The 26,115-nt window shown below is 35.1% G+C and overlaps 1 protein-coding gene across 1 annotated transcript in view; it reads left to right on the plus strand.

Annotated features, from left to right (window-relative positions):
* Nucleotides 1-26,115, plus strand: part of cavin1a (caveolae associated protein 1a) — a 40,504-nt gene that overhangs the window by 1,935 nt on the left and 12,454 nt on the right. The window lies entirely within an intron of this gene.

The following is a 26,115-nucleotide window of genomic DNA, read 5'->3' on the forward strand; positions in this document are numbered from 1 at the left end:
GCAAAACTTGCAGGTTTGTAACAAGTGAAGGGAGAAGAAATTGATTTTTATTTAAAAAAAAATTAATAATTTATTTAACTAATATTTTCTAATAAGTGTTTTAGCTCATTGGTCATTTCAAAGTGACTTAAAGAAATCCTCAAACATCCTGGAAGCTGACACAATCTACTTTAGAAAAGCACTATAGAAATAAAGATGAATTGAGTTGAATAACTCAACTGCAAGGATCACATTGAAACCTGCATTATTTTGGTTTGCATTCCCAGCTCTAATTAATGGCTTACAGAGCCTTCATAATTCTGGCTGGTTTTGAGACTTGAGACTAGTTGATCTTTTTCTAGCTTTTTACTGTGCCCAGATATATCTATTTTTCTTATTATTGTTCAGATTGTAGCTGTTTCTGCTATAGCACGCTTTAATTTTTTGTCATAGTATAGAGATTCTAAAAACTTTGTTAAAATATTTGATAAGAAAATAAATAAATTAAAAAAGCATATACAGTTAATAATGAGACACATTAACAAAAAAAATGCAAATAAAGAAGACTCCAGATTGAGTTCGCATTTTACCCAATTTGTTCTTAAATAACCCAGCATTTCTTGGTGGTTTTTTTCTAGCTTCAAACTGAAAAGGTCAGGTAATATGTGCCCATATATATATATATATTTTTTTTTTCTCAATATTGTTCAGATTGTAGCTGTTTCTGCTATAGCACGCTTTAATTGATTGTCATAGTATAGAGACTCTGAGAACTTAATTAAAAATTTTTTTTAAATATATAAATAACATATACAGTTTAGGCTGAGACATGTTAATATAAAATGCAAACCACATACAATGGGATAAATAAAAAAAATGTTTGTTTGTATCCCTCCCTGTTGAAGCTATTATTAACTAATGTTCGAGTAGTTAGACAAAACAATTGCCATGGTCATAGACCACCTTCAATCTCACCAATAACCTGTCATTTATATTATCTTGATATTATATTGTTACTTTGGCGTAAGCTTTTTTAGTAATAGTCAGACATTTCAATTGCTATAAAAGCTTTGCGAATACACTTTTATAGTATAAGAAGTGCATTTGCAAAGCTTCAATAATCATTTTGGATTTAATATCACATTACTCTGGTGTTGTTTTATAGTGTCTGCTGCTGTTTGAGTTTGTATTTGCAGTCATTTTATCCCAGGTCCTCTACTGGAGTACACATGGATTCCTATGTAGGGATCGGCATTGAATTCCCCATTCACCATCATAAAGTGTCAGTCCACTCCTAAGTGAACTTTCAGCTGACCTCACATCAACCTATGAACAATGCTGGGTCAGCATTTTCCAGTTCCCTCAGGAATTTGGGTACCTGTCAGCGTTTTATGTACTTTATCTACAGTAGAGACATCATTTGATGGTCACCTTTTAATGTTAGAAGATTAGAAAACATTCAGTTGGTAGTAGTATTTATAATTCAGGAGTATTCAATATTTATTATCTATACCAGACGTTTGGGATTAGTAAAACATTTTCAGGTATTTAAATAAATGTCTGCCATTTGCAGCAATACTGCAGAAGAAAATACTGTAAAACAGTTTATTTGTATTAGTGTTAAATTGTGAAATCTTAACACAATTTAAAAGAACACATTTTCAGTTTTAATATTGTTATACATTTTTTTGTTTATCTATTTTAAAATGTGTGTGTTATTATTCCCATGTAGTAAAACCTAATTTTGACATCATTACTTCAGCCCGCTTCAGAAATAATGACCTTTTAGAAATTATTATTTTTTATTATTAAAATGTTAATAAAATGTTGCTACTACTACTACTACTGCTACTACTATTAATATTACTATTATCATCATTAGTAGTAGTAGTAGTAGTAGTGATTATGATAATAAAAATTGTACAATTATTATTTTTATTAATAATGTTAATTTTAGAAGTATTATTGTTGTTATTTTCAAAAATACTATTTATAAGGATTATGAAAATAATAATTATTATTTTATAATAATCATTTTAATAACAATAGTAATTATAATAATAATAAGGATTATAATAAAAATTGTAGAATTATTTTTATTAATAATAGTAGAATTATGATTTTTATTAATAGTAATAATAAGGATTGTGATAATAATGATAATAATTTGTTATTAATAATGTTAATTGTAGAATCATTATTATTAATGATAACTGTAGAATTATTAATGTTTTTATTATTATTATTGTTAATATATAAAAGTTTGTTATTGTGTATGTATGTATGTATGTTTGTGTGTGTGTGTGTGTGTGTGTGTGTGTGTGTGTGTGTGTGTGTGTGTGTGTGTGTGTGTGTGTGTGTGTGTGTGTGTGTGTGTGTGTGTGTGTGTGTGTGTGTGTGTGTGTGTGTGTGTATATATATATATATATATATATATATATATATATATATATATATATATATGTGTGTGTGTGTGTGTGTGTGTGTGTGTGTGTGTGTGTGTTAGCCCCCTTTTGAATCTTTTTTTTTTTCTCTTTTAAATATTTTCCAAATTATGTTTAACAGAGCAAGGCAATATTTACAGTATGTCTGATAATATTTTTTTCTTCTCGAGAAACTCTTATATGTTTTATTTCAGCTGGAATAAAAGTTTTTTTTTTTTTTTTTTACATTTTAAGAACAATCTTACTAGCCACTTTAACATTTTTCCGATATTCTACAGAACAAACCATCATTATATAATAACTTGTCTAATTACCCTAACATGCCTAGTTAACCTACTTAACCTAGTTAAGCTTTTAAATGTCACTTTAAGCTGAATAGAAGTGTCTAAAAATATCTATATATACAGAGTGTTTATATATGTGTGTATATTTCAGGATTGTTTGATGAATCGGAAGTTCAATGATTTATTCAGAAATTAATCTTTCCTGACCTCTAACCATTGAATAGTAAAGGATTTCAATGAAGAGGTTTTGCGAGATTTAATTTTACAGACGAAAACCTGTGTTTAATCACAGATATGATGCCTAAAATAGGCCTTGGTTCTTTCTAGATGATGCACTCTCTCACAGATGTCTTATAAGCCTACATGTGCTTACTGGAAATAAGGTAACTGTACACTCTCTGCACAAAGAGTAGGCCTATACTTTTTCCTTAATGTGTGTGTGTGTGAGAGAGAGTTGGCCGTGGCAGATAGTTGGCAGGTGTTTGATGGTGTAGGGTGAAGACATTGAGATTTATATCTGCATCTCCTCTATAATTATATAGAATTATAATCCTGCTGCCGTTTTAATTAGATCTGCAGATTTCTGAAGATTTTAGTTTTCTTGTACAACCCAATCTGATATATTTTGACGTTATATGGTCTATTCTATGACGGTTTAAATATTTTGCTTGCTATTAATTGTTGAAGGTTTTATCGTAATATAAAGTATTATCACGATATTGACCTAAAGTTGGAAAAAAGTTATTTTAACAGGCATAATTCTATGTTAAGCTGCTTCGACGCAATCTACATTGTAAAAGCGCTATATAAATTAACATGAATTGAATTGAAGTGTAATAACCATATAATACTTAAGTGTAACAAGGAGACACTGACAACGAAGATGAGGATCCACCTGCAGTTTATTTAAAAGAGTAGTCAGGCAGGCAAATGGTCAGAACTGGAACGAATGGTACAATGAGGATAATCTAAATCCGTAGTCGAGGTCACATGTGATAAGGTTGGTTCAGGAGGAAACAACATAGACAAGGAAACAAGGCTAGGGTCAAGAAACACAGAAAGACTAAACTGGGAAACGCTTTGTGTGGTTACAATAACAAGACTCAGCAAAGTGGTGGGAATGTGAGCAGAATATATAGTCTGTGTAATCAGTTTTTGATGAGCTTCCAGCTGTGTGTGTGCAATCATTCGGTGATCAGGAACAGGTGTGTGAGGTGCATGATGGGAGTTGTTTTTCAAATCAGTGGCAGACTTGTAGTTCTGTTGATAATGAATATTCCCCAGTTATCTGTAGGGGCTAGATCGCTGGTGATTGTGACAATTGCTGTTTTTTATTTTTTTATATATTTTTTTATACATGTTCAGAGTTCACAAGTAATTGCAAAAAGATGTAGTGGGTCACAGTTTACAATTAGGCCTCATTCATAAAACAAACTCAATGCATTCAAATCTACAGTGAGAGATACTATGTTAATGTTGGTTAAAAAATACAGCAACTGGATTTTATTAGTTATTAATTTGGTTTAATAATACAATTACAATACATTGGCATTAACTAAACAAAACCTAGTTGCCATTACTTTGAATTCAATTAAACTAACTCATGTTCACAAATTAAGCCTTAAGGGCCATGACATACCTCAGAATAAAAAATTTAAAAAAGCATCATAATGGGCGTGTTGCTCCATGATCAGAGGCAGGAGTGACGTGGCGAGCAGAGCTGGGGAGGAGGGGAGCGAACAACTGTTGTCAGTAAGCTCACAAAATGAGACACAAACTGTGCGAAGACCCATGATTTTATGATTTACAAAGTTAAAATGCAAAGAAATAAACAGTAATTTAATGCCCTGCTACATTTGTCCTTTGTAATTTCATATACACACAATCACAATTTATATAATTATAAAGATAATCGTGTTCATATAAACACTATAAATGAGGACTTTTCCCTCAATCCCCGGGTCTGAATGCAGACTCGGTGCAGCAGGTCTCTTGCCCTGTCTATTTTAACCTTTAGACCCTGTTGGTAATCTAGAGGATTTAGGCAAACACAGCAGCACTGCAATGTGTCTAAATGTGAACGAACTGATAAAAGACAAGGTCCGCCATTCTCCGCTATACTCATACTGCTCTCCCGACAAAAATGTGGGGGAAAACATGCAACAAACCCCGTGGATCATGGAAATAACATATACGACCCTTTAATACTGCTAAATACTGCGTGCTATAATAATGAGAGCTCGATGCGTCATCTTTGCATTTGCAGTTTTGTGCCACTTCACCAATTTTGATACCGTCCCAAAATCATTTTAAACCCGGAAGATGAAATTAGCTGACAAAAGCTCAAAATTATCCAGTTTACCCCACAATTAAAGCTAACAGGTGCTAACATTATCTTAACTGATGCTCAACTCACACAAATCTGTTAATATCTCAAAAAACGTACTTGAGGGTTTCTTGAACCTTTAACAAACACAAAGTCGTCTATAAATATTTCAATAATTTTTGATGTCGTATAGTGGAAAAATGCCAATACAAAAATCTTAATATTCTTAAAAGGCACTCAATTTTAATTATAAATAATTATTCATGATGACATTTGATGTGCCCACAAAATCAATATTGTGCGTTTTCACAATTCATTGAATATCAATATATGTTTAATCTTCATGCATGCTATACTTATGTGAAGCGTCAGTTCCCAAGAAGCCATGGTTTACATTGAATTTATTACAGCTAAGAGGTGTTAGGCACACTGTGTAGCAGATTTTCCCGAAATAAAACCATTTCTTTAGCTCAGTTCTAATAGTGGATGGATTGCCAAGCAACAGTCTGTTGTGTAATTAGAATGTCAACCAATCAAAATCAAGGACTGGAACTTTTTCAGAACATATTCTGTTTTAAAATAGAATAGAGTTTGAGTCAACATGTTTGTTTAGTTTATTCAGGAAGCAAATGCCCTATAGCGACATTTGTTTGAATTGTGTATATCAGGTATAATGATGAAATTTTCTACTCTGTTCCCTCAACGAGTAGTAGAATGACTAAACCTCGACTTGACTTGAGGTTATAATGCTGTAAGTAATGTTCCGTTTCTTGCACAACTAAATGAAAAATTACTACAGTATAGTGTTTCTGAACTATGCTATAATATATGAAGCCTATATGAAGAGTTCAGATGCCAAAACCTCTAAGTGCTGTCTGAAATTTTATTCTAAACTGAGCATTTTTCCAGAGAGTCCTTTATTTATGGTAAATAGTTTCACATTTAAGGTAATGCAAATAAAATTAATTGACGTAAAAGAGAAATTACTCAACTTATACGGTACAGAGTAGTCTGAGAAAATGTATAATTTTAGGAGAAAATGACAGATGGCACCTAAAGGTTTGTGCATCTGAACCCTTCATTCATTCATTCATTTTCTTGTCGGCTTAGTCCCTTTATTAATCCGGGGTCGCTGTCACAGTCTGTGGACTGTGGGGGAAACCGTAGCATCCGGAGGAAACCCACGTGAATGCAGGGAACATGCAAACTCCACATAGAAACGCCAACTGAGCCGTGGTTCGACTCAGCGACCTTCTTGCTGTAAGGCGACAGCACTAACTACCTACTGCGCCACTCCATCACCTGAACCCTTCATATATTATAGTATTTACAGTACAACATTTTAAAGAATGTAGTATTAACTGCACTATAAAAATGCTTGCTTTTACACAATTGTAAAAGCAATTGTGTAAAATGCTTGCTTTTTCCTTTATGCTGTCCCAACACAGATCGGTTAAATTAAGTGTTTTTACAAACTTAAGTGGGTTGAACATAAAAACAGTTGTCCTAAATTATTTTTTAAAAAAGTAGCTTGAACAAGTACATTAGTCTTTTTTTAGTGTATTAAACTGATAAATTGCTTGATTTACTATGGTAAACTGTGATATATACAGTTGTTAAAAACTTAGTTGTTTTACTAGCACAACTAATCAATTTATGTTAATTTAACTTTACTAATTATTCAAAGGCAACATATTATAATTACTGTAAATTACTGTAGTTTTTTATGTGCAGATCTGATCTCTATCATCAGGAGCCTAATTTACATCTTAATGGTCTGAGGGTGTACATTTATATTATAAGGCAATTTATTAGGATCGATTTACATACACTGGATGGGTGTTTGAGGTGTAAAATAGTAAGACTCACTTTTTCTGATATATTTCAACCATCTGCGTGCTTTCAAAGCGAAGATCTGTCAGGTGTTGTTATCATATTGGCCACCACTGTATCTATTTATTAACAGTCTCCATATTTTGGGATTCACAAGTGTTTTCCACATATTTTCAGTTGTGAATTGCATTATGGGATGTTGATCTCTGATCTGTCATCTTTTAATGTTGACAATTCAACTGTACAGTTGAACAAAGTGACTTTTATTGACAATTTTGGTAGTTTGAAAATAAAAATGTATAAGACATAATATATAGAGAGAATTAAGTAAAACAAAATGCAGAAAATGTTCTGGAAATTTATTACAAGGATTTTGCATTGTAATATACAACACCAACCCAGACATTTTTTTACTTTAGACCATAACAAATGTTATTAAAAGTAACTTAAAAAAAAAAAAAAGGTTAAAAGTTGTTGGAAGAAAGATCAAGGCCCCATAATGTCATTCAAAAGCATAAATAAATGGTGGAAAATAAAAACATGAATCACAAAATGTGGAAAACTTCAGATATTTTTATAGTGTATGACATTATACGGTTGTGATATTTCACAGCATTTCGAACTAAATAGTGAAAATATGTTTCTTTTAGTGATAAGAGAATAAGATTAGCAAGTGTTTTGTGCTAAAGCAACGTGTGTGAGTATATTCTCTGTGTAGTGTTTTGCTAAAGTGCCAGAACAGCGTGTAGCGTTTCTCTGCTATCTGTAGCGCAGTTGTAAAGAGAGTCTTGTGCAAGCGAGCTGGACTGAGCTGGAGTGGTATATTAAGTATTAAGTGTGTTGCGAGCGTGCTGGAGATATGGTAGTAAGGACAGACACTCACTCTGAGACCTCCATCCCCCTCAAATTCAGTCTAATAATAGAGCAGAATGCCGTCATGTCTGCAAGCCTGCATTAACGACGCTACCGGCAGTTCTGAGCAAAACAGTTTTGCATGTCACTTTTGCAGTCATTGTAAGGCAGCTTTTGGAAGGATAATGATAGTGGAAAACACTATACAAATACACTTGAATTGAACTCTGTCAGAGATATAACATTTAGTTAGTTGTTCGAAGTTTGTAATTTCCAGTTTTATATATTGTAGTAAAGTTTGTTGTTGTTGAGGGAAAAAGAAGAAGACAGGGTCGGCGATTCAGGTAAACAAACTGTTTTATTAATTTTATATGCCACCACACATGTAGCAGTGTGTGTGTGTGTGTGTGTGTGTGTGTGTGCGCTCTCTCTTCCCCGACTGCTCCTCTCGTTCCCCTTAAGAAGGGAGTCTCTCCGGCCCAATCACTAGAAAGACAGGTGTTGTTTATCATTTCTGATTGACCTGCTGATTAGCCGGCGGGCTCCTAGCATGCTCTCCCCCCTTATTGGGTGTTCGAACACGCTTACCTCTCAACATATATATATATATATATATATATATATATATATATATATATATATATATATATATATATATATATATATATAAAAGAAAAAAATATTATCGGAAATACTGTGAAATATTCCTGAATCTGTTTTACATCATGTGGGAAACATTTGAAAAAATTCACTGGAGGGTTAATCATATTGACTTCAACTGTATTTGACTTTGAAACAGCCATTAAATGCAATTATGGAAGCATAATTATATTATCAGTTCTCAGTTATATTGCTATTATGACATTACAATATAGGTGATTAAGCCTTATATAATGCCTATACGGTGATTTATTGTATTTAATACCATAATAAATACTAAAATTAAAGTCACAATTATAAAGTTGTATTATAATGTCACAATACTGATTTGTTTGTTTCATATATATAAGAAAGTTTTTTGCTAACTTTTTTTGTTACCTTAAAGTCTGAGAAATAAAAGTCAATCTGAGAAATAAAAGTCAACTGTGCAATACAATCTTTTTTATAGCAATAATTAATCAAAGTTACAAAAATATTTGCTTTCCTGTGAAACTTTAATTATGTTTCAAATATTTTTCAGATATACAGTTGATGTCAGAATTATTAGCCCCCCTGAATTATTAAACTCCCTGTTTATTTTTTCCCAAAATTTCTGTTTAACGGAGAGATTTTTTGGGGACATTTCTAAACATAATATTTCTAATAACTCATTTCTAATAACTGATTTATTTTATTTTTGCCATGATGACAGTAAATAATATTTGACTAGATATTTTAAAGTTTTAAATGCAGCTTAAAGTGACATTCAAATGCTTAACTGGGTTAATTGGGTTAACTAGGCAGGTTAGGGTAATTAGGCAAGTTATTGTATAATGATGGTTTGTTCTGGAGACTATCAGGAAAACAATTAGCTTTAAGGGGCTAATAATTTTGACTTTAAAATGGTTCATAAAAAATTCAAAACAGCTTTAATTTAAGCAGAAAAAACATAGAAATATTTCATAGAAATTGGGTAAAAAACACATAATTCAGGAGGGCTAATAATTCTGACTTCAACTGTTTATCATTTTCTGCCAGTAATTGTTTTATCACGCCCCCTTTTTCTCAGTAATATGAGATGCATGTTCTAGAAATATAAGCTTGTGTGTGTTTAGTGTGAGGTTCAGTGTGTTCCAGCTCCTCGCAGTTGTTTACTCAACTGCAGCGTTTCTGCATTTAGCCTCACTAACGAGTCATTTCCTCTGCTCATCTCTCTGCTGCTCTCCAAAACTTTTAACGCAAACACAAGATGACTGGAGCGAGTGAACGAGTGATGGAGGTCATTTATTTTTGTATCTGTAAAGTGATGTTCTTTTGGCCACCTATTTCCCATGTTTTCTTTAGGCGGATGTTGACTAATGTGGATCATTATGGTCTGTTAGGGATAATCAGATGTGTTGGAGGGAGCATATATTATATCCAAAGAAAGTTTTTCTCTTGAGAATGAGTAATGTGCAAATCCAGACATGCTGCAAAGCTCATTTTATCTAGTGGCAATGTTAAGTATGCAAATACTGTAATTATGCACGGATAATTATATGTGCATAATTTGTTTGCCGTTATGCAAATGTGCCCTTGTTAGTAGAAGTCAGAAAAAACACAAGTTAAATGTATCTGTATTGCATTTTGTTATTACTAAATCGGCAGGGCAGGCCAAAGCCTTTAGGGGGGTCCTAAGCTGAATTTTTTTTGGGCCCTCCTTGGTGAAAACAATATGACCAATTATTGGCAATCCTTGATTTTTTGCACGCTTTAAATTTAAAACATGCATTGATATTTTATTTGCTGTAGCTGTGTTGCTTACATCCTAAAATATGTTTTAAGACCGTTCTAAATATTGTTCTGCTGAAACAACTGCCTATTGATCCCACTTTTTATATGACTACTTGCCACAAAACTCAACAATTAGACACAAAAATTAATCTGAGCTGTAATTAATGTTGACAGAAAAACAGCTAGAAATAACCAGTACCATACCTATTATTATTATTATTGTTATTATTATTTTTATTATTCAGTCACAAGACGCTGCCAAACAGTCAAAAATAGTGACAATAAAACATTATTTTACATGGATATAAATATTAACAGTGCAAAAAAATAATAATTGTATTTTGTAGTTCAAATATCTTTAAAAAATTAAATCAGAAAGTATTTTCAAGACATATTCGCATGTAACATATATACTAAGTATCTAGAAAAAAATCAATTTTCAGAAATAATTCTGAATTAAGTGAATTTTTTTTCTGTAAAACAAACAACTTAATCTGCCAATAAGATGAGTAAAATAATGTTATTTAAAACCACAAACAATATTCTTTTATTTACCCTAATTTGCTAATTATTGAGCTTTTTTAAATGAAAAACCCACATAATTGTTACTAAACTTCTGTCTAGAAAATGTTTATTGGTTTAAGAATTTTTAGATATTTGGACTAGAAACAAGACAAAAATTATAAGAAAATCATTTTTGCAGTGTATTTACCACCTCTCAATCCATAGTACATGGCTGTGTAATAAAAAAAAAAATTTAACCAAATGTAAAAATCAGAAGCTGGATCAACTGCTGCAGTCAGTGTGAAAGAGTAATTCATTAATTCAGATCTTTTGTAAATTTAGATAAATATTGATACTGCCAGAGTATGCATCGCGGCTGGAAATAACATGATAAATGGGCATATATGTTGTCCCAACCCTCAACCATAACCCATCAAACTAAAACAAAAACGAAAGTCACTCAGTCATTTCAAACACTCTTGGGGACCCCTTGTGGCCGCTTAGTTCGCTTATGCCTTGGGCCGGCTCTGCTAATAGTTACATGTGCATTTTCAGCAAGTCAGTTGATCTATTTGAATCAAATCTAATTTAAGCACTTTTGCTATCTATGCTGCATAAAGTCCACATAGTTATATAGAAAGGGGGCATGTTATGCAAAAAATCACTTTAAGGGATTCAAACACAGTTCGGTAACAGCTAGTGTGTGAATATAGCCAGCCACTAAAGCCCCGCCCATTAATGGCAATCTCCCTCATTAGCATAAACAGCCCTGAGTAAGAACAAAGTCCTTTTAAGACTGTATGCTCGGGCATTCTGTCTGAATGGAGAGACATCAAATTCCCCAAAATTGCTTGCCAAGCTTATGATTATATTTCATATTTTCATAAATTTCATAATCACCAAGGAAATAAAACAACAACTGTGCCTTTAGTTTCATTTCTAAACGTTTTAGTCACACAAATTCTGCAGAAACTCAAGGCTGGCCCGAGCCCCTGCCCTGGAGAACTGTCAGTCTATAGCGATTGCTGATTGGCTCCTGTACTAGCAGGCAGGGCTCCATTTGCCATGTTGACCGTTATACTTTTCTCCATTCAAAACTGTACGAGTGCCAGTCTTGTGTATTCTATAGTCTTTGTTAAGAAGTAGTTGTCGGTTAACGTTTTTACCTGTTGAAGATAATGTCAGCGACTAGGAAGGTGGAGTTTTAGGATGCACAAATGAGTCTCCATAAACTGTCTGTTCTCCCCATGTTTGCGTGGATTTCCTCCGGGTGCTCCGGTTTCCTCCACAAGTCCAAACATGTGGTACAGGACAGGTGAATTGGGTAGGCTAAAATGTCTGTAGTGTATGTGTGTGAATGAGAGTGTATGGTTTCCTAGAGTTGGGTTGCAGCTGGAAGGGCATCCGCTGCGTAAAACATATGCTGGATAAGTTGGCGGTTCATTCCGCTATTACGACCCCAGATTAATAAAGGGACTAAAACGAAAAGAAAATGAATGGTGTATGTTTGTTTGTTTATATAAACACACATACACAAATTAAATAAATATTGATAGCATGCCATATCACTCTACCAAATGATTTCAATGGTTGTGTTTGACGCACAATGATGTTCATCACGTACAAAAAGCTTTTAATCTTTTCCCTTTAAACTCCTGTTCAAACACACACATGGATGATAGAGACAAAAACTACACATTGTGAGAGCTTTGTTGTTTTTATCAATACAATTGTCCCCCAACTAAAAAGCTGCATGTTCATTAGAGTTGAATCTTACATCTTACGTTGATAAATAATGCATTACTTTCAGTTTCATTCCTCAGTTGCATGTCTGTTACCATGTTTTGTAGTTGTGTGAATGACATCGAGCATCTTCTATATATTAGTTAATCTTCTGCTTGTGGGAAAGCATTATAATATCTTTCTCAACATCACATGCTTTTGGTGGTGTTTTTGTGTGTGTAACCAGGTATAATATATAGATATCCATACTGTACTTCAAAACATTGGAGTAATAACATTAGTAATTAATTAAATACGGTAGCTTACCATAAAATGTAGAAATATTTTTCTAACTATAGTATAAGGGCTGTATAGTAACTATAGTATAAGCAGAATAACTCAGATTAATTATTAGACAATAATGCACAGCCTTCTATGTGTGTATTTGTGCATTTGCATATATGTTTGTGTGTATGTGTGCATTGGTGTGTTTAATTCTTCCTGAAGTGTCAGTTTCAGTCTTCTCTACTGGAATGTCCACTGAGGCTGCAGGTTTCACTTCTGGCATTTATCAGATATCTAATCACAGGCCTCTGAGACCCACATAAATTACCCTGTAAAACTGGACTCCTGTAGGTGACAGGCATGTGTGTGTGTGTGTGTGTGCGCATATCTTACAGAGAGTGCACACATTAATGATTCCTATGATATAAATACGTGATATAAATAGCATTTTAATTTGCTTTGAGACTTGACATTAACATCATTATTCTCAGAACCTGTCTTTAGATGTCACTACCAGAATAACTGAGCTTACAGAACTCCATCTGCTTGTTTAAGTTTTGTTGTATGGTAGATATGGCATCTGACCTAATGGTCTTACATCTGTTTCAATGTTTTTCATTGCATTGCATAAAAGTGTGTTGCTTTTTGCAGCTGTGTATCTGTGGTGATCATGCATGTCATGTCAGTTTCGGTTCTATTTTAGGAACATGCATAATCAGAATGGTATTTAGGCTCTGTCCACACACACACACACACAAACACACACACTCTTATACCGGGTTCACACCAAATGCAGAATTAAGTATTTGCACGACATGTGAAGTTACATATGAAGTCAACATGTGAACAGAGGTGAATTTCTCTGGATTTTTTTTTTTATTCTGTGTATATCATGACGTGTCAATAAATGGGTGTGGCTAACTCAGATGCTGCTCAAGAGACCAATTGGAGCTCTCGCAGAGGAATTAGGTCAGCAATATGAATGAGTATTTATTTTATTTTTTTTTTATTGCTGCAAAAAGTTCACATCACAAAACAGGGAACAATCAACATCGCAAGACATTTTTACCATTAAAATAATAATACCATTAAATAAATTAAAATTGTTGCAACTGCAGCAAGGAGCAGTACAAAATACCTATACATCGAAGGGAAAAAACAACATTATAACAATAAAAATTCTGAAAATAAAGTACAGAGAGCTTCAGTTACTTTACTTAGGTTTATGAATTAAAAGTTTACCTGTGATTTGCAGAGGTCGGACAATTAAATTGAAAGGCCGAGTTTTAGACCACAATAATTCATTAGTTTGGTGTACGGCAGGGATGTCCAAACTCGGTCCTTGAGGGCCGGTGTTCTCGAGAGTTTAGCTCCAACCCTAATCAAACACACCTGAACCAGTTAATCAAGCTCTTACTAGATACTAGAAGCTTCCTGGCAGATGTGTTGAAGCAAGTTGGAGATAAACTCTCCAGGACACCGGCCCTCCGAGTTTGGACACCCCTGGTGTAGGGCCTACTTTTGCAGCCAATACAGCATCAGTTCATCTTGGCAATGACGGAGTCTTGCACAGTGGCTTGAAGGATTTTGAGCCACCCCCATGCTTCACTGTAGGCATGCAACAGTCTGGGTGGTGCTTTTTTGGGGCGTCTCCACACCGTAACTCTCCCAGATATGGAAAAGACAGTGAAGATTGACTCGTTAGAGACCAATTCATGTTTCACATTGACCACAGCCCAAGATTTTTGCTGCTGGCATCATTGAAACTGACATCTGGGCTTGAATGTGTAACTTACCTGATTATTAACACTCATTAAAAAGAAAAAAATATCGGAATCAGCTCAGCCAATAGGGGAAAAGGCCAGCGTGATAAAATTAGCATAACAAAATATGAAATTGCAATTCTGAGATATTTTCGGTAATTCTCTGTGTATATCATGGCAAGTAAATATATGGGCGTGGCTAACTCACATTCTGCTCAAAAGACTGTGGGAAGTGCTGATTGGAGCACTTGTAGTAAAATAAGGTCAGCAGTCTGAAGATTTACCTGTGATTTACAGGGGTCGAACAATGAAACTGAACAGCCTGGGTTCAGACCACAATAATTCATTAGTTTGCTGTAGGGTCCCCTTTGGAAGCCAATACAGCATCAGATCATCTTGGCAATGATGGAGTCCTGCACATTGGTCAAAAGGATTTTGAGCCATTACTGATCCAGCCCCATGCTTCTCTTTGTTGCACATGCAACAGTCAGGGTGGTACTCTTCTTTGGGGCTTCTCCACACCATAACTCTCCTAGATGTGGGAAAGACAGTGAAGCTGCACTCATTAGAGAGCAATTCATGTTTCACATTGTCCACAGCCCAAGATTTTCACTGCTGTCAACATTAAACCCAAAATTTGGTATTGGCACGAGTGGCCAAAGGTTTGGCTATAGCAGCCCAGCCATGTATATTGAACCTGTGGAGCTCACAATGAACAATTTTTGTGGAAACAGGAGATTCTTCAGTGAGTTAGGCAGTTGTGGTTTATGCTCCAATGCCGTCTCCCACTAGCTCCTAGTGCCTATGCTTGAGAAATTTACTTAGAGGCTGCTGTGTTATACTAAAAAAATAAAGAAAACAAGTTTGTTCTGTCTAGGAGAAAAGCATCAGTCAGGGTGCTTTCACATCTGTAGTTCGCTTCATTTGGTCCGCACCAAGGGTAATAAATGATTCATTGTTGCATTTTCTGCCGTCTTTGGGTCGTTTTCACACCACGCTGCTGACTTTGGTCCAAACCAGTTGAAACGAGCCAATATGCAGTCATCTGACAAAATCCACATCTCTCATTGGCCAGATCTTGTTGAACATATTTCCTAAACTGCTTATTGATTGGTCAGAATTCACGTGCGGGAAAATGCCAATGAACTCCAGCAGGTAAACAAAACCGGCAGACACAAAATGTCATTTTTACTCTGGTGGGACGATTGCGCTGACTGATTGTATGCCTGCTTTAGACAAACTATACATTTCGAGAATGAAGTGCGGCTGCGGCTGGAAAACAGTGTTTAATGCATCGCTCGTCACTTCAGGAGGAGGCGTGAATTAATTTAGCTAAACTGCGACATGGTCATCTTGCGGAAATACTACCATCGATCCATCAGGTAATGTTTTCCCCTCTCTCTCTCTGTTGGTAAAGCGCTGACAACAAATATGTTTCCTCCATATCCCATAATGCACAACGCATCGGCCTACGGCAGCTGAATTGGTCCAAAAGGTGCAGTACTTTTTGCGGTTGGACCTGTTTTAGTACGGATCATATTCTCATCACAAACCACTCCAGGGTTCGTTTGAAAGCGTATCGAGACCACCTCTTCAAGCAGGTCTCGGTACGCTTATTTGGTCCGCTTTTGGTGCGCACTTGAGTACGATTGCTGCATTCTCACCTGCCCAAACGAACCGTACCAAAAGGGGAAACGAACTCTAGTGCGATTCAATCGAACTAAATAGGGCAGGTGTAAAAGCACCCTTAGTTTCGTAAAAATCTAAAGTCAGATTTTATGTGAGAAGCTGACACTTATGGGCAATAAAAATCCCAAACCTGACCTCAGAATTTACCCAGAAATTAGGGGTTAGTCAAACTATGTACAGTTGCCTTGAATCGTGTTGAAGCACGATTGTCCCGACTCCCCTCTACCCCGACGTCCTGCACTCTCACTTCATTTTGCCTTAGAACTAAGCACGTTTACGTCATGGATGATGCGACTGTTCAGTTTAACAGGAAAAGAAGCGCTCTCGCTCAGCAAAGTAGATATTTGTTTAGTTATATCGTTTAGTGTTATTTTAAGTCGCTTAGGATGCAGTGACACACACTCGTGCTGCAGGTTTTAGGAGGTTTTTTGAAGGTGCAGCTGTCGTCCAGTGGGGGGTTTGCGTCTTGCACCTCTGCTCCTGGGCCTGATCTGAAGCACTCACACTTGTCAAACGAACCGGAAATGTGTAGTTCACAGTTCGGATAGCATAGTGTGAGTGCACCCTAGCGCTTACCAAAAAGAAAACATATCAGAATCAGCTCAGCCAATAGGACGTTTGAAAATGTTTTGAGGGAAAAAGACCAGAGTGATCAAATTAGTGATGGTATTAGACCAGAAGGATAAAATTAGGCCGTTATCGTCAGGGCTGGTAGATCGAATATTCCAACAAGAGTCGCAGTGTATGTATTTCAGCCTCGACCGGCTGATGAGGTGCGGATGACTGAGAAAAGATAGCGGAGGTTGTAGGGTTGCAGACCTGAGTTTGTAGAGATCTCCCAATAAAAACCGTGATATTTTTATCCAACTCTATCAAACCGTCAGAATATTATACCGGCCCATGTCTAGTGTAGAGGAACATTCACATGTGTTGATGCATTGAGAAGTGTGCTGCAGTCAGCGAGCTGTATATGATGAGTGTAGAAACGCTGAATGCTCAGAGCGTCTGCGTGAGATGATGAGGTGTGTGTATGACTTATGAAGGTCTGCGTGATCTCCAGCGCTACTGTTGGCCTCTGCTCTATTTTTGCGCTGAATTCAGGGTATCATATTCTCCAGACAGCACTGTGTGTGTCTGCTTGTGTGTGTGTGTGTGTGTGTGTGTGTGTACAGTGTAAGAGTGTGTGTAGGTGTAGAAGTACTTCATGTTAGTCCTGGCCAGAATGTGATGTTTGATAAATGGGCTGTGAATAAAGCAGGAGTTGCCATCTGTGTGTGTGTGGTTGTGTGTTTGTACGTGTGTGTTTGTGTGTATGTGTGCACTTTTGTGTGTATTTGTATGTATGTGCTTTTGTGTGTATGAGTTTGTGATTGTGTGTGTGTTTGTGATTGTGTGTGTATCTGTCTGTGTGTATATTTGTGCACATTTGTGTTTTTGTATGTGCACACGTGTGTGTGTGTGCATATTTTTGTGAGCTTTTCTGTATGTTTGTGATCACATCTGTACGTGTGTGTTTGTGATTGTGTGTTTATGTGTGTGTGTTTATACTTGTGTGCATTTTGTGCGTTTGTGGGTGTACGTTTGTGCTTTTGTGTGTATAAGTTTGTGATTGTGTGCGTGTGATTATGTGTGTATCTGTCTCTGTTTATATTGTGCACATTTGTGTGTGTTTGTATGTGCACTCGTGTGTGTGTCTGTCTGTCTGTTTGTGTATTAGTGCATGTTTTTATGCACATTTGTGTGAGATGGTGATCTGTGTTTTTAATTGAACGCATTTGTGTTCGTAATAGTTTATGTTTGTGATATTAATTTGTGTCCATTTATGATCATGTTTGTGTGTGTCTGTATTTTGTGTGTGTGTTTGTGTAAGTAAGAGAGATTCCGATTACATGTCTGTGTTTGTAATTGTGTCCATTTTGTGTGTGTATGTTTGTTTGATGTGTGTTTGTGTCTATCCAATTCATTGTGTTTGTTTTTAGTGCATTTGTGTGTGCATTTATTGTGTGTGCTTGTGCATGTTAGTTGGTTTGCATGTGTGTGTTAGCATCCCTTTTATTGTATTTTAGATAAATATATGGAATAAAAAATTGAGGAAATAACTTTCTATGTATCACATTGATAGTACACCACAGGTGTTCTCTATCAGGTCCTGGAATTACTACATACAGTACTCTCATATCGCTTGCATGAGCAGGACTGTGGATGGATATGGAGCAACACTTGATACAATAATGCCAGAGCCAGACCACCTTCAGTTAGAATAAACCTGGATTAGGAATCATGCTGTCCAAGTATATGTTCACTTCAGCTCAACAAAGCTCAGGATGAATAAAAGCATGTTTGGCTTTTCAAGCACACTAAAAAAGAATTATAATATATATATATATATATATATATATATATATATATATATATATATATATATATATATATATATATATATATATATATATATATATATATATATATATATATATATATATATATAGACAGTTGAAGTCAGAATTATTAGCCCTACTGAATTATTAGCCCCTGTATATTTTATTTCTGTTTAACGGAGGGGAGATTTTTTTCAACACATTTCTAAACATTACAGTTGAATAACTTATTTCTAATAACTGATTTATTTTATCTTTGCCATGATGACAGCACATTATATTTGACTAGATATTTTTCAAGACACTTCTATACAGCTTAAAGTGACATTTAAACTAGGCTTGAAGGTGCAGTAGGTGATTGTCTTTAGAAACTTGTTTTGTTGTGCTGGTTGAAAGTCTCTTCACAGTCCATTAGTAATGATTACAGTAAATGATCTAAATGTATTTATATGTATTTTATATCTGGCTAAGGCATAAGACAAAAAACTGTCCATACAATTAAATATTGTCGCCTGACATATTCCATAATTCTGACAAGTAGCTCAGACTGTCTGTCAGCAAATGTAGATTTTAACTACTGCATAGCCGTTTGTATGCAGATCCTCTGTTTGTGCGTTCACCCGCTGCCTGTTCATGAAAGGGAGAAAGCGGTAAAAACATACTAAATCAAAACTTTTACAAATCCTGAATGAATATTGGAGTTACTTTTGCACACTGGAGGAAGGATAACACTATGGCTTAAGTATTTTTTTAGAGGGGTAATGTTTTGTTTTAAATCTATTTTAGCTTCACCCAGAGCTGATGTAGATTGTGTTGTTATAAATGGGCTATATGCACAGAAGTGTTGTTCAGCCACTGAAATCTAGATAGATTGATGCGACTATTTTCAGTTTCATAAGGTTCTTTTACAGCAATGATAATGTAGATTTTCTATTTAATTTAACAACAAAACACAAGTAAATATTGCTATTTCACCAAGCCTGCTTTATTGAAGTTGGTTTTATATTCATATATAAAGGCGTGGCTTTGGACAGCAGTGGAGGGGACTGTGTTACTGTGAAGATTTATGCTAACAGGTTAGCATGTTGCAGATCACCTACTGCACCTTTAACAAGGTTAATTAGGATAATTAGGCAAGTTATTGTATAACGATGGTTTGTTCTATAGACGATCGAAAAAACATATTGCTTAAAGGGGCTAATAATTTTGACCTAAAAATGGTTTTAAAATAAAAACTGCTTTTATTCTAGCTGAAATAAAACAAATAAGACTTTCACATAAGAAAAAAATATATAATATACTGTAAAAAATTCCTTGTTTTGGTGAATATCATTTGGGAAATATTTAAAAATGACAAAAAAAAATAAATAAATAAAAAAAAAAATATATATATATATATATATATATATATATATATATATATATATATATATATATATATATATATATATATATATATATATATATATATATATATATTGCTCAGGTGTAATTTTATTTACAGACTTCAATAGAGTGTAAAAATCCTGATGGATCTGTGGGTTTTAAGTAAATCTGATCTATATTTTGTATGTTCTATTGGATATAAGTCAGGCCATTCTACAGCTTGATTTTCATTCTCTGAAAGCATTTGAGTTTCTTTAGCTGTGTTTTGGATCATTGTCTTGCTGTAAGGTCCATTCTGGTTTCATCTTCATCCTCCTGCTAATGTAGATGTTGGACTGAAGCAGCTAATAATGATTTACAATAAGGAAGGGCAGAGAGTTCCTCAGGAACTGCTGAGAGATTTCAGCTGCTGTCTGGGCTTTCACTGCCTTTATACACCTCCCTTTCTTCTTGTTTTCAATACTTTTTCACTGTGTCATTTTATTCTATTACGCATAACTTCATTTGTAAACTAATTGGATTAGTTTTCTCTGCATATATGGATTTCTTTAATGGTTATCAACGTCTAGTGAAAATTTAAAGTCAACAGCACCTTTAGAAATGTTTTCTCAGAAAAATGGTGGCGTGTTCAATACTTAATTCCCCAAATTATTTTTCAAAGATTTTAAGTGCTGATTAATGGAGAGAATTTTAAACACATTTTAAATATAATAGATTTAAGAACTCGTGTATATTTTATTTAGTCTTTTCCATGATGACATGACACATAAACTGAATGAGAGTCTAGTAAAGGAGGTTATTGGGTGAAAAGTCTTTACCTCTTTGCCATTATGAAGCTGTCATTAATGCAGCATCTGGCTCCTGTTTCAACCGCAGTAGTTTAATATAGTCTTCAGCCAATGAGAGACATAAGCCTGATTCACTGATTAATGCCATCCTGGCCCCTAGAAAAACACGTGCATGTGGCTCGCTCCTGACTGACAGGCCTAAGATCTCATCTCGGATGCAATCGAGAGCTCATATTTTTGGTAATACCTGTCATAAAACTCACATTAAACTCCTGATGAAAGTTATTCGGGGCTGTTTGAGGCTCTCAGGCGTACAGCTGCAGCAAAACTCAACAGCTGCTCGGTGTGTGTCAACCTTTAGATGCCTTTCAGCACACACACACAGCTGTTATCAAGCCATCAGCGGCTCGATTTGTTCAGCTGCATGTCATGCAAACTCCTGCACCAAATGTTTGTGCTGCTGTCTTGGCGACGGTTGTCATGGTGACATCATCCACAGACAGTTGCTAATCTGTGTAATTGTTCGCTTCTTTTTGAGGAGTCAGAATAGAGATGTTTCTATATATAGGCTGGACTGACGCCCTATTTAGCACAGCGTTTTAGGGTATTATGGGGTGGCAGACACACCGGCAGCAGTATTAATGTGCTGTTTATGGGTACTAGATTTGTATGTACTCTGTTATTTGGACTGCACTACATATAGTCGCTGCACTGAAATAAATCGTTCATTATAGTGGCTTGTGAAAGCCAGCATGCTGTTATACTACATAAACTTCTTCTGTGAGAAATTTCTATATGCATCTACCCCTAGACCAGGGGTTACCAATCTCATTCCTGGAGGTCCGGTGCCCTGCAGGGTTTAGCTTCAACTTGCCTCAACACACCTGCATGGGTGTTTCAAGTATACCTAGTAAGACCTTGATTAGCTTGTTCAGGTGTGTTTGATTAGGGTTGGAGCTAAAGTCTGCAGGACACCGGACCTCCAGGAACAAGTTTGGTGATCCCTGGCCTAGACAGTTCAAGCTACAAACAACAAACTTAGAAACGTTTAGACTTAGAAAGAAGTAAGAAACTTGTAAAGGGTGAGCAAATTATGTCAGACCTTTCATTTTTGCATGAACTATCCCTTTAAGCAGATATTTTAAATAATGCTGGAAGCTTAATTACCTTCATTGACTTTGAAAATCAAATACAATAGAAGTCAGTGGATAGACTTCCAGCATTTCTCAAAATATCTTCTTTTGTGTTTAACAGAAGAAAGAAACTCAAAAGATTTGAAAAAAAGTAAAGGGTGAGTAAATGATAACAGACCTTTTATTTTTAGGTGAACTGACCCTTTAAGGAGTGAATCACTGTTCAGGGAATGAGGCAGATCTCAACTAAACACACAAACATCTTCAGCTTCCATAACCAGATAAGAAAACACATGCAAGTTGATGAGGGTTTCCAACGGCACAGGGCCAGAAAGACAACACCAAGTCTGTGATAATAGCATGAATGTTTATTTGTAATGAGATCCTGAGAGTTTAGTCATGAAGCAAATGAAAGCTCCTGTAGTTTAGCATCAGTCAGTTTCTCGATGTCCAGCAGAGGGAGTGCTGTACTTGTGGATGCAACCATTATCATTTAAAAAGTCAGTCAACTACTGTGGGTTAAACCCAACTGTTTAACTCTAGGGGACGTAAAATGATCCTAAAATGTACATTGTTCATGAGATCTTCACTTTTATTTTGTTCTGAATTTTGGTTACTACACTGTAAAATGTTAAACCTAAATGTTAAATTTAGGTCATTGTGAATAATAAAATTAAGTTAGAACTTGTTTAACTTATTTCATTAAGTTACGCAAGCTGTTTTAAGTCAGGTCAACATATTATAAATTCAATAGACTTAATAAGGTTAATTTGATTCAGCTAAAACTTTAGGGCAGCCAGGGTTTTTTTTTTTTTTTTTTGCAATGTACATTTTAAAAGTATAATACTGTAAAAAGAAAATTAGGATTCAATATATTGTATATTGAGTATTATATGTTGATAACATTACCTTTTAAAAATTAGGAAAACAAAAACAAAGCACACTTCTTCAAAACTCAAATAAGCTGCGGTGTATAGTTTTACATTTTCAATAAGCTCTTATACTTTTGACACTTTTTCTAAACTCTTAACACAGACTCACACCTACAAAACACAATTTGCCAAATGGATCATTTTCTTCTCAAAAATACATTTTGTTAAATCTATACCAACTCTTCATTTCAAAATAGAGCACATCTGTTTCTGCACACACTAACTTTACCAAAACAATGCAAATCTGACTCAAAATGAAATGATTCTAAGAATAACACTTGTTTTCAATTCACAAGGTACATGCAGTCGATTAAAGTACACCAGGTTTCAAAATACTGCCTATTGTTGACATTACAAAAACTGCACAGACTTTTATGTTTGAGTTTTACAGGTTAATGCATGCAAAACATTTTGATAACTAAATTTCTTGGTTGGGAACGGATTCACCTAGTTTCCTTCATTCTTTCATTTTTTTTCAGCTTAGTCCCTTTATTACAGTTTTCTATGATTGCTTAAGCACGATTTTGAAATGAAGGCTCATTTTGTCAAAACACTACACAGTTGACACATCCACACACACAAACAGCAGAACACGTCGGTTCTTTTGCAAAATGAAACGCTTCATTCAAAAGTTTACATTATAGCAAAACACACTTTTGACACCGCACAGAACTCTTCATTCAATATAAGTCTGTTTGCTTCATTTACACACTGATGTAATCAAACACTCAAACACTCGTATCATTTCTAATTGACTAATACTGATATCATTTGGGTTTGATTTGTTTTAAAGATGTTGCTATAAAGTACATGAACTTACTAAATTCATCAAACAGTGATAGACCGATAGCTAAACATTGCTCTATCCTAACAAACCCTACATCAATGTAAAGCGTATTTATTCAGCTCTCTGGTGATGTATATATTTCAATAGCAAAAAAAATCTCCCCCATTGTCTCCTGTTTGCCAATCATCCTCCCTTTCTCTTCCTCTTACACATTGCCCTCTATATTTCTTGAAGACTAATAGTTTACATTGCTTTTTATTGTGATTCCAGCTGATTGGTGTGTCTACAGTTTTACACCAGTGTGCCTGCACACCTGACAGCTGTGTTTAACCAGTTGGCTCGTGTGTTCATTTGAAAGCTTTTGCTTTGTAATTGCAAGGAAATTCCATCGTGAAAAATATCTGTGTCAAAAGCATCCAAGTGTGTTTAGTGATTTGCAAACCACTGTGTGTAATGTTTTGCTAAAAGTGTGAAGCTGACTATGTGCTTACAGTTGTACAGATCTAGCCTTGTGTTTTGCTCCTTGAGTGTAAGGTTTTGCTAATTGTGGGAAAAATTTTATTTTAGTGTGTCAGCAATTGTATAAAACTGTAATCTGGGGTCGCCACCACGGAATAAACTGCACTTGATTGGCCCACTTTACCCAACATAAATCATCTGTCAATTATTCAATTGTTTGTTTATGATCCAGATTTTTTTCTTTTTAAAATATTTCCAAATGATGTTGAACAGAGCAAGCAAATGTTCACAGTATGTCTGATAATGTTTTTTCTTCTGGAGAAAGTCTTATTTGTTTTATTTTGGCTAGAATAAAAGCAGTTTTTAAGTTTTTAAAACCATTTTGGGGTCAAAATTATTAGCCCCTTTAAGCTATATTTTGTTAAGATAGTCTACAGAACAAGCCATCGTTATACAATAACTTGCCTAATTACCCTAACCTGCCTAGTTACCCTCATTATCCTAGTTAAGCCTTTAAATGTCACTTTAAGCTGTATAGAAGTGTCTTGAAAAATATCTAGTCAAATATTATTTACTGTCATCATGACAAAAATAAAATAAATCACTTATTAGAGATGAGTTATTAAAACTATTATGTTTAGAAATGTGTAGAAATCTTCTCCCGTTAAACAGAAACAGGGGAAAAAATAAACAGGGGGCTAATAACTCAAGGGGGGTAATAATTCTGACTTTAAATGTATTATTGATATTGATATTGTTTAACTGATATCATTACAGAAGCAGATGTTTTATATTATATCTGGGAATATTGTGTTTGCTATTGTGGGATTCTGTGTATAACATTTGTAAATACTACAAAAAAAAATCCAACGTTTTGTTGGGAGGTCTAGCATGTCTGTTAAGAAAATGTAAGCATTGTGAAAATGTGTTTACTGACTGCATATTGGGTAAAAACTACATGAAATAATTGACACACAGCTGATTTATGTTGGGTAAACTAAGCCAACTGATTCCAGTGTGGCTTAAACTCAGTGGCAGGGTTCTTTTTTCTCTTACATTTACACTTATACAGTAAAATGAGGACTTTGAGTAGTGATGTTGATGAAAACTAACCCTGAAGATCGCAGAGATAAGAAACAGTAATTTTGTGCTTTTTTTTTTTTTTTTAAGATCGCCCTTTTTATCTGCTTTTTGCAGTTTTTTTTTTTTTCAGAATGCTCTGGTGTCTTTCATGGTTACTTTGTTGACTGTATATACTGTAAAGCTTTTTCTGTTCTATCATACCGTGTTTCTACTGCACATCCTGTAGTAAACAGTAAAGGAACAAAAACTAACTAGAATTGTACATTTCCTAAAGGAAATGTGAATGGGGTTTGCGTGGCAAATCGATGGGGTACAAAACGGTAGTAAACTGGGCAATAGAACAACATGCTAATCGAGTTGCTAGCATGATGCTAACATGATTAGCATGTAGCTAGCATTATGCTAATCGTGTTAGCATCATGCTAGCAACATGCTAATCGACTTGCTAGCATCATGCTAATATGATTAGCATGTAGCTAGCATGATGCTAATCATGTTAGCATCATGCTAACAACATGCTAATGGAGTTGCTAGCATCATGCTAACATAATTAGCATGTAGCTAGCATGATGCTAATCGTGTTAGCATCATGCTAGCACCATGCTAATGGAGTTGCTAGCATCATGCTAACATAATTAGCATGTAGCTAGCATGATGCTAACACGATTAGCATAATGCTAGCTACATGCTAATCATGTTAGCATCATGCTAACAACATGCTAATCGACTTGCTAGCAGGATGCTAATATGATTAGCATGTAGCTAGCATGATGCTAATCGTGTTAGCATCATGCTAACAACATGCTAATCGAGTTGCTAGCATCATGCTAACATGATTAGCATGTAGCTAGCGTTATGCTAATCGTGTTAGCATGATGCTAGCAACATGCTAATCGAGTTGCTAGCATCATGCTAGCAACAGTGCTAGGGTGCCCTGAGTGTTTGCTAGGTGGTTGCTAAGGTGTTGCTAGGTGGTTACTAGGGTATTCTAAGTGGCTGCTAAGGCGTTGCAAGGCGGTTGCTAGGGTGTCCTGAGTGGTCGCTAGGCCCTTACTAAGGCGTTACTAGGCGGTTGC

Source organism: Danio rerio, chromosome 3, assembly GCF_052040795.2.
Source record: "Danio rerio strain M-AB ecotype USA chromosome 3, GRCz13ab, whole genome shotgun sequence".
Lineage (NCBI taxonomy): Eukaryota > Metazoa > Chordata > Actinopteri > Cypriniformes > Danionidae > Danio > Danio rerio.